Source organism: Chrysemys picta, chromosome 3 (genome assembly GCF_011386835.1).
Source record: "Chrysemys picta bellii isolate R12L10 chromosome 3, ASM1138683v2, whole genome shotgun sequence".
Lineage (NCBI taxonomy): Eukaryota > Metazoa > Chordata > Testudines > Emydidae > Chrysemys > Chrysemys picta.
Window position 1 is genome coordinate 23,641,618 of NC_088793.1, and position 6,000 is coordinate 23,647,617.

The window sequence follows — 6,000 nt, forward strand, 5'->3', positions numbered from 1 at the left end:
CTGAAAGTGATGGGACTGATTTCCTGACAAATCCAGAAAGGTCTGAGGAACTGATGGTCTAGCTTGTGGGACAGCCTGTTCATATGGAAATGCTTTGAGATGAACCAGACCTTTTGGCCCAGTGCAAAAGGTGGGCCTTCCTGGTGTCAATGGCTCACATATCACTTGTAATCCTTTTTTTCCATGTTCAACATGGTCCTTAAACTCCTCCTGGATGCGTTGAATCCACTGGATCCAGTCAGTGACTGTTGGGTTCAAGGAGGCTGCTGGTAAAGCCAGATGGAAACGAGGGTGGAGCCTATGATTTGCAAAAAAGGAACTCTGCCTCATGGGGTGTGGTCAGCTTTATACAAGAATACAGCACAGGGTAAGAGGGAGGACCAATTTTCTTGATAGAGAAAGCACCTTAGGTTCACCCTCTCAGTCTGCCCATCTGCCTAGAGATCATACACAGAGGAGGTAAAAGCGTGAACGTGCACTGACCACAGCATTTTGTGCCAAAAGCCTCAGACAAACTGTGGGCCTCAGTGAAAGTTGATATGGTCCAGAAGCCCATGGAGACGGATAACATACACCACCAGGATTTGTTTGGAAGAGGATTCAGGATTCAGGATTCAGAAGAGGGAAGGGGGTCTTGGGAGATAAAGTGCACAATTTTCGTCAGTTGGTCTCCAATGGTCAAGACCACTGTGTGGCTAGAGTCTGGGAGTTCCACTATGAAATCCAGGATAATCAAGGCCCAGGGATACCAGAGTACCAAGGAGCTTAGCAAATGGCATCTTGGTGTGTGCACACAGGTCACAAGTGTCAACATTGTCCTGGATTTTGCCTCACATACGAGATCACCAGAACAAACAGGAAGCAGTGCAGAAAGTGTTAAGACAGCCAATGGAGTATCAAGGTAGAGGTGAAGCACCTCCAACCAGGGATGCCCCGGTTGAACGTATATGCACCTGTCAACATATGTGACTCCATCCTGTATGGAGCATTGCATTTTGGTTCTGGTTTGCTCAGGTTGTTCCATCACTTCCTGGCTAAAGGGTCATCCTACCAGGTGGATCAGATTAGATCCATCAGCTCTTGGTGTACTATGGCACTAAGGAAGTTCCAAGGTTTTAGGAGACTGGGTGATTCTTGGTTAGGCTCCTCACCGTCTTGGTAGCATTCCTCCTTTTGGGATAAGGCATCACCTTTCCCAAGTGATAGGTGATGATGAAGTCAAACAGAGATGAATAATGCCCACCTCAGCTGTCTTTGTTTCAAGCCTTGAGCCTTACATAGATATTAAAGGCTTTTCTGATCAGTAAAGACTTGCATCGGGGGCAGGGCTCCCCTGAGGTGATGGCACCACTTTTCTAGTATTTTATAATTCCATTCTGTGTGGATGAGTGGATGAGTTTTCAGGAGTCGTACACTCAAGGTACAGCACTTGTTCTCACCCTGCCTCTGAGAGAGTATAACGCCAATGGCTACATTGGATGCATCAGCTTCCACTATGAATGCCTGGCATTAAGGCTGTGCTTCCGTAGTCTTTCCAGGATGAAACGGACATGATAACAATGCTGCTCGGGGTTCTCTGAAAACACAAGAATGTAATCAAGATAAATGACTACATACAGGTCCAGGATTTCTCTAAACACATTGTTCACAAAGTGCTGAAAGGTTTCAGGGGCCTTGGTCAGACCAAATGACATTACTTAGTAGTCAACGTGCACTTAGTGGGTTTGGAAGGCAGATTTCCATTTGTCTCCTTCCCTAATGGGCACTAGATTGTAAGCCCGGAGAGAGCCAGTTTGGTAAAAATTCTAGCAGATAACACATAATCTAGCAACTCCAAGGTTAGGGGCAGGGATACAGTATTAGCATTCCATTGTTTTTCTTAATGAAAAGGACCAGAGACCCTGCTGGGGGAAAGGAGCATCAGATAAAGCCTTTGGTCAGGTTTTCCTGGATGTATGCACAAAGGGCTACCATGTATGGCTTGGACATTGCATAGATTAGTCCAGCGGTTCTCAAACTGGGGGTTGGGACCCTAAATGGGGTCGCCAGGGATGCTTTAGACTTGCTGGGGCTCCAGGCCCGAGCCAAAGCCCAAGGGATTCAGTCCTGGGCAGTGTGGCTCAAGTTACAGGCCCCCTGGTTGGGGCCGAAGCCATTGGGCTTCAGTTTTGACCCCTTCCCCACTCAAGGCGGTGGGGCTCAGGCTTTGGCTTTGGCCCCCCTGTACGGGGAGATTTTGGCAAACCAGTAAAGTGCCTGAAACCACTATGGCTTATTGTTAAAAGCAGCCTATTCAGCAGTCTCAGCTTGACCAAGGCAGGAGGGGAGGGGGGTTTGGGGTGCCACAGAAAGGGCAGCTTGACCCCGTGTCCTTCCTGATAAGAATTGTGTTGAAGTTGCTGATACATGCATTTTAAAAGAGCAGGATGTGCCCCAGGAATGTCTATTGGGGTCTCAAGGCTGAAAACTCTGGAAAAACCCACACCTGGTTAATCAATAATCAGAAGGAACCTCTTGCTTGACCATTGAAACTGCTTACTTAACAAGTTTTCTTTAAGGGACATGTCATTCTATTACTAATGTATAAATCAGGGGGGAAAGTTTGAAATAGTTGGACTCTTTTTGGACTCTCCCTCTGGATACATCTTGTGGTCCCCACCGGCAGATAGAAGATTTGGCCACCGGAAGTCTGCCGCTGTGTCACTCGAGAGCCACACTCAGCTTTGGTAATTATCAAGGATTGGGGGTGTTTTACTAATCTCTTGCGGAGGTGTGTAAGTGCTTGAGACTAAGTAAAGGTTTAGCTTTAAGTGAAAGCACTCTTGTGTTGTCCAGTTTGTGCCAGCCATCTATCGGTCGGATGGCCGTGTCTCCCCTAATTTATTTCCTGATACCACCTCGCACAGAGTAAAAGTTACCAAGAGCTTTGTGTTGAAAGAACCCCAGGTAACGCCCCACCTGGGGCCTGCGTGGGCTCAATCTTTGGTCTCCCCTTCTGCGGTCATGTAGTAATTTTTGGTGTCAGAAGGGGGTCACAGTGCAATGAAGTTTGAGAACCCCTGGATTAGTTCATAAGAGGCAGTCATAGTGTTGGTACAGAGATAACGTATCCTCATTCCCCCCCCCCCAAAAGCATTCACATAATCCTGGAAATTATCAGGGAGATGGGAACTGACATGGGAGTGGTTCCTTTTGGCTAGTTGCCACCATTCAGGGTTCCCTCACAGGTGCTGCCATCTCTGATCAGGTGCAGGAGCTTGGGTCCGGAGGCCTGGGACCAACAGCATGCATGCAGACCCTTTGGCAACATTCAGAGGGGAAGCTGATTCTCTTCTCACTAGGAGATGCAAGTGTTGTGCAGGTGAAGTTGAGAATCAGGGGTGTAATGGAATGTTAAAACTAGTTCAGCCACTAGGTGGCGCTGTGGTTAAAATATCTTATTTAAACAAACCTCAGTCATACCTAGTAGAGCATTAAAGGATCTTATGATGAACACATCTGGTATGTATAAGCAAGATCTGTAACCAATCCATATATCCATTTCTGGTACAGAAGTACATAGCCAGGGGAAAGTGTAGAGAACAAATCACACTGAATTGCAGCACTTCCCAGCATCCCTGGAGTATGACCTCTAGGAGTACTGTTTCCTGTGTCACTGGCCCACAGGGTAGAAATGACCCATCTTTACAAGAACTGACATAGGCTTTAACCAGAGGGATTGGTTTTGGTGTCTATGAAATTATTGGAGGCCCCAGAATAGATCATGGCCCACTATACGCCCATGGTACGTATAGCTTTGAATAGTGTTCAACCCAAAGAGACAACTGCTTGCTTTTATCTGTTATGATTTCACTGTTGTGAAATGATCACACTGTTGTGTGATTTGAGAGGGGAAACCTTGCTGACAGTGGGACCAAGAGCTTTCTTCAGGCCGTCATACATGACTTTGAGGTTTCCTGTGTCTGAGGCTGTCTGTATCTCTTCACAGAGATTGATCAAGTGATGATTTGCACAGCATCTGCTTGCTTGCTGTACCTTGTTTTTTGTATGTCAAAGTCTCACTTTAGTACTCTCTGTTGGCTTCTTGTTGTGTTCCAGCTAGGCTGTGTTCTTAATGTTGATGAGAGGTAATAGTTCCGCTTCATTTTCTTCAAACTAGTCCTTTTTTTACGGTCTCTTTCCCCGAAATGTAGCTAAAGCTGTTTCATGGATTGTTGTTCTTAAATCTTTCCCAAATTCCTCTGCCTTCTCTGGTAATGACTTCCCATGAAGTCAAAAGCCTTCACAAACTCCTGGCATTTCCTCTGGTTTTTGGTGCTAATAGCATTGATTTTGGGCTTGCTCCTAGGTTTTGTTCTATGTAGTTTCTTGGCTGGAATCATAGAATCATAGAATATCAGGGTTGGAAGGGACCTCAGGAGGTCATCTAGTCCAACCCCCTGCTCAAAGCAGGACCAATTCCCAAATAAATCATCCCAGCCAGGGCTTTGTCAAGCCTGACTTTAAAAACCTCTAAGGAAGGAGATTCCACCACCTCTCTAGGTAACCCATTCCAGTGCTTCACCACCCTCCTAGTGAAAAAGTTTTTCCTAATATCCAACCTAAACCTCCCCCACTGCAGCTTGAGACAATTACTCCCTTGTTCTGTCATCTGCTACCACTGAGAACAGTCTATATCCATCTTCTTTGGAACCCCCTTTCAGGTAGTTGAAAGCAGCTATCAAATCCCCCCTCATTCTTCTCTGCTGCAGACTAAACAATCCCAGTTCCTTCAGCCTCTCCTCATAAGTCATGTGCTCCAGCTCCCTAATCATTTTTGTTGCCCTCCGTTGGACTCTTTCCAATTTTTCCACACCCTTCTTGTAGTGTGGAGCCCAAAACTGGACACAGTACTCTAGATGTGGCCTCACCAATGTCGAATAGAGGGGAATGATCATGTCCCTCGATCTGCTGGCAATGCCCCTACTTATACAGCCCAAAATGCCATTAGCCTTCTTGGCCAAAATGGCACACTGTCGACTCATAATATCCAGCTTCTCGTCCACTGTAACCCCTAGGTCCTTTTCTGCAGAACTCCTGCCTAGCCATTCGATCCCTAGTCTATAGCAGTGCATGAGATTCTTCCATCCTAAGTGCAGGACTCTGCACTTGTCCTTGTTGACCCTCATCAGGTTTCTTTTGGCCCAATCTTCTAATTTGTCTAGGTCCCTCTGTATCCGATTCCTACCCTCTAGTGTATCTACCACTCCTCCCAGTTTAGTGTCATCTGCAAACTTGCTGAGAGTGCAGTCCATGCCATCCTCCAGATCATTAATGAAGATATTGAACAAAACCGGCCCCAGGACCGACCCTTGGGGCACTCCGCTTGATACAGGCTGCCAACTAGACATGGAGCCGTTGATCACTACCCGTTGAGCCCAATGATCTAGCCAGCTTTCTATCCACCTTATAGTCCATTCATCCAGCCCATACTTCTTTAACTTGCTGGCAAGAATACTGTGGGAGACCGTATCAAAAGCTTTGCTAAATTCAAGGAATAACACATCCACTGCTTTCCCCTCATCCACAGAGCCAGTTATCTCATCATAGAAGGCAATTAGGTTAGTCAGGCATGACTTGCCCTTGGTGAATCCATGCTGACTGTTCCTGATCACTTTTCTCTCCTCTAAGTGCTTCAGAATTGATTCCTTGAGGACCTGCTCCATGATTTTTCCAGGGACTGAGGGGAGGCTGACTGGCCTGTAGTTCCCCGGATCCTCCATCTTCCCTTTTTAAAAGATGGGCACTACATTAGCCTTTTTCCAGTCATCCGGGACCTCCCCCGATCACCATGAGTTTTCAAAAATAATGGCCAATGGCTCTGCAATCATATCTGCCAACTCCTTTAGCACCCTCAGATGCAGCGCATCCGGCCCTCAATGGATTTGTGCTCATCCAGCTTTTCTAAATAGTCCCGAACCACTTCTTTCTCCACAGAGGGCTGGTCACCTCCTCCCCATG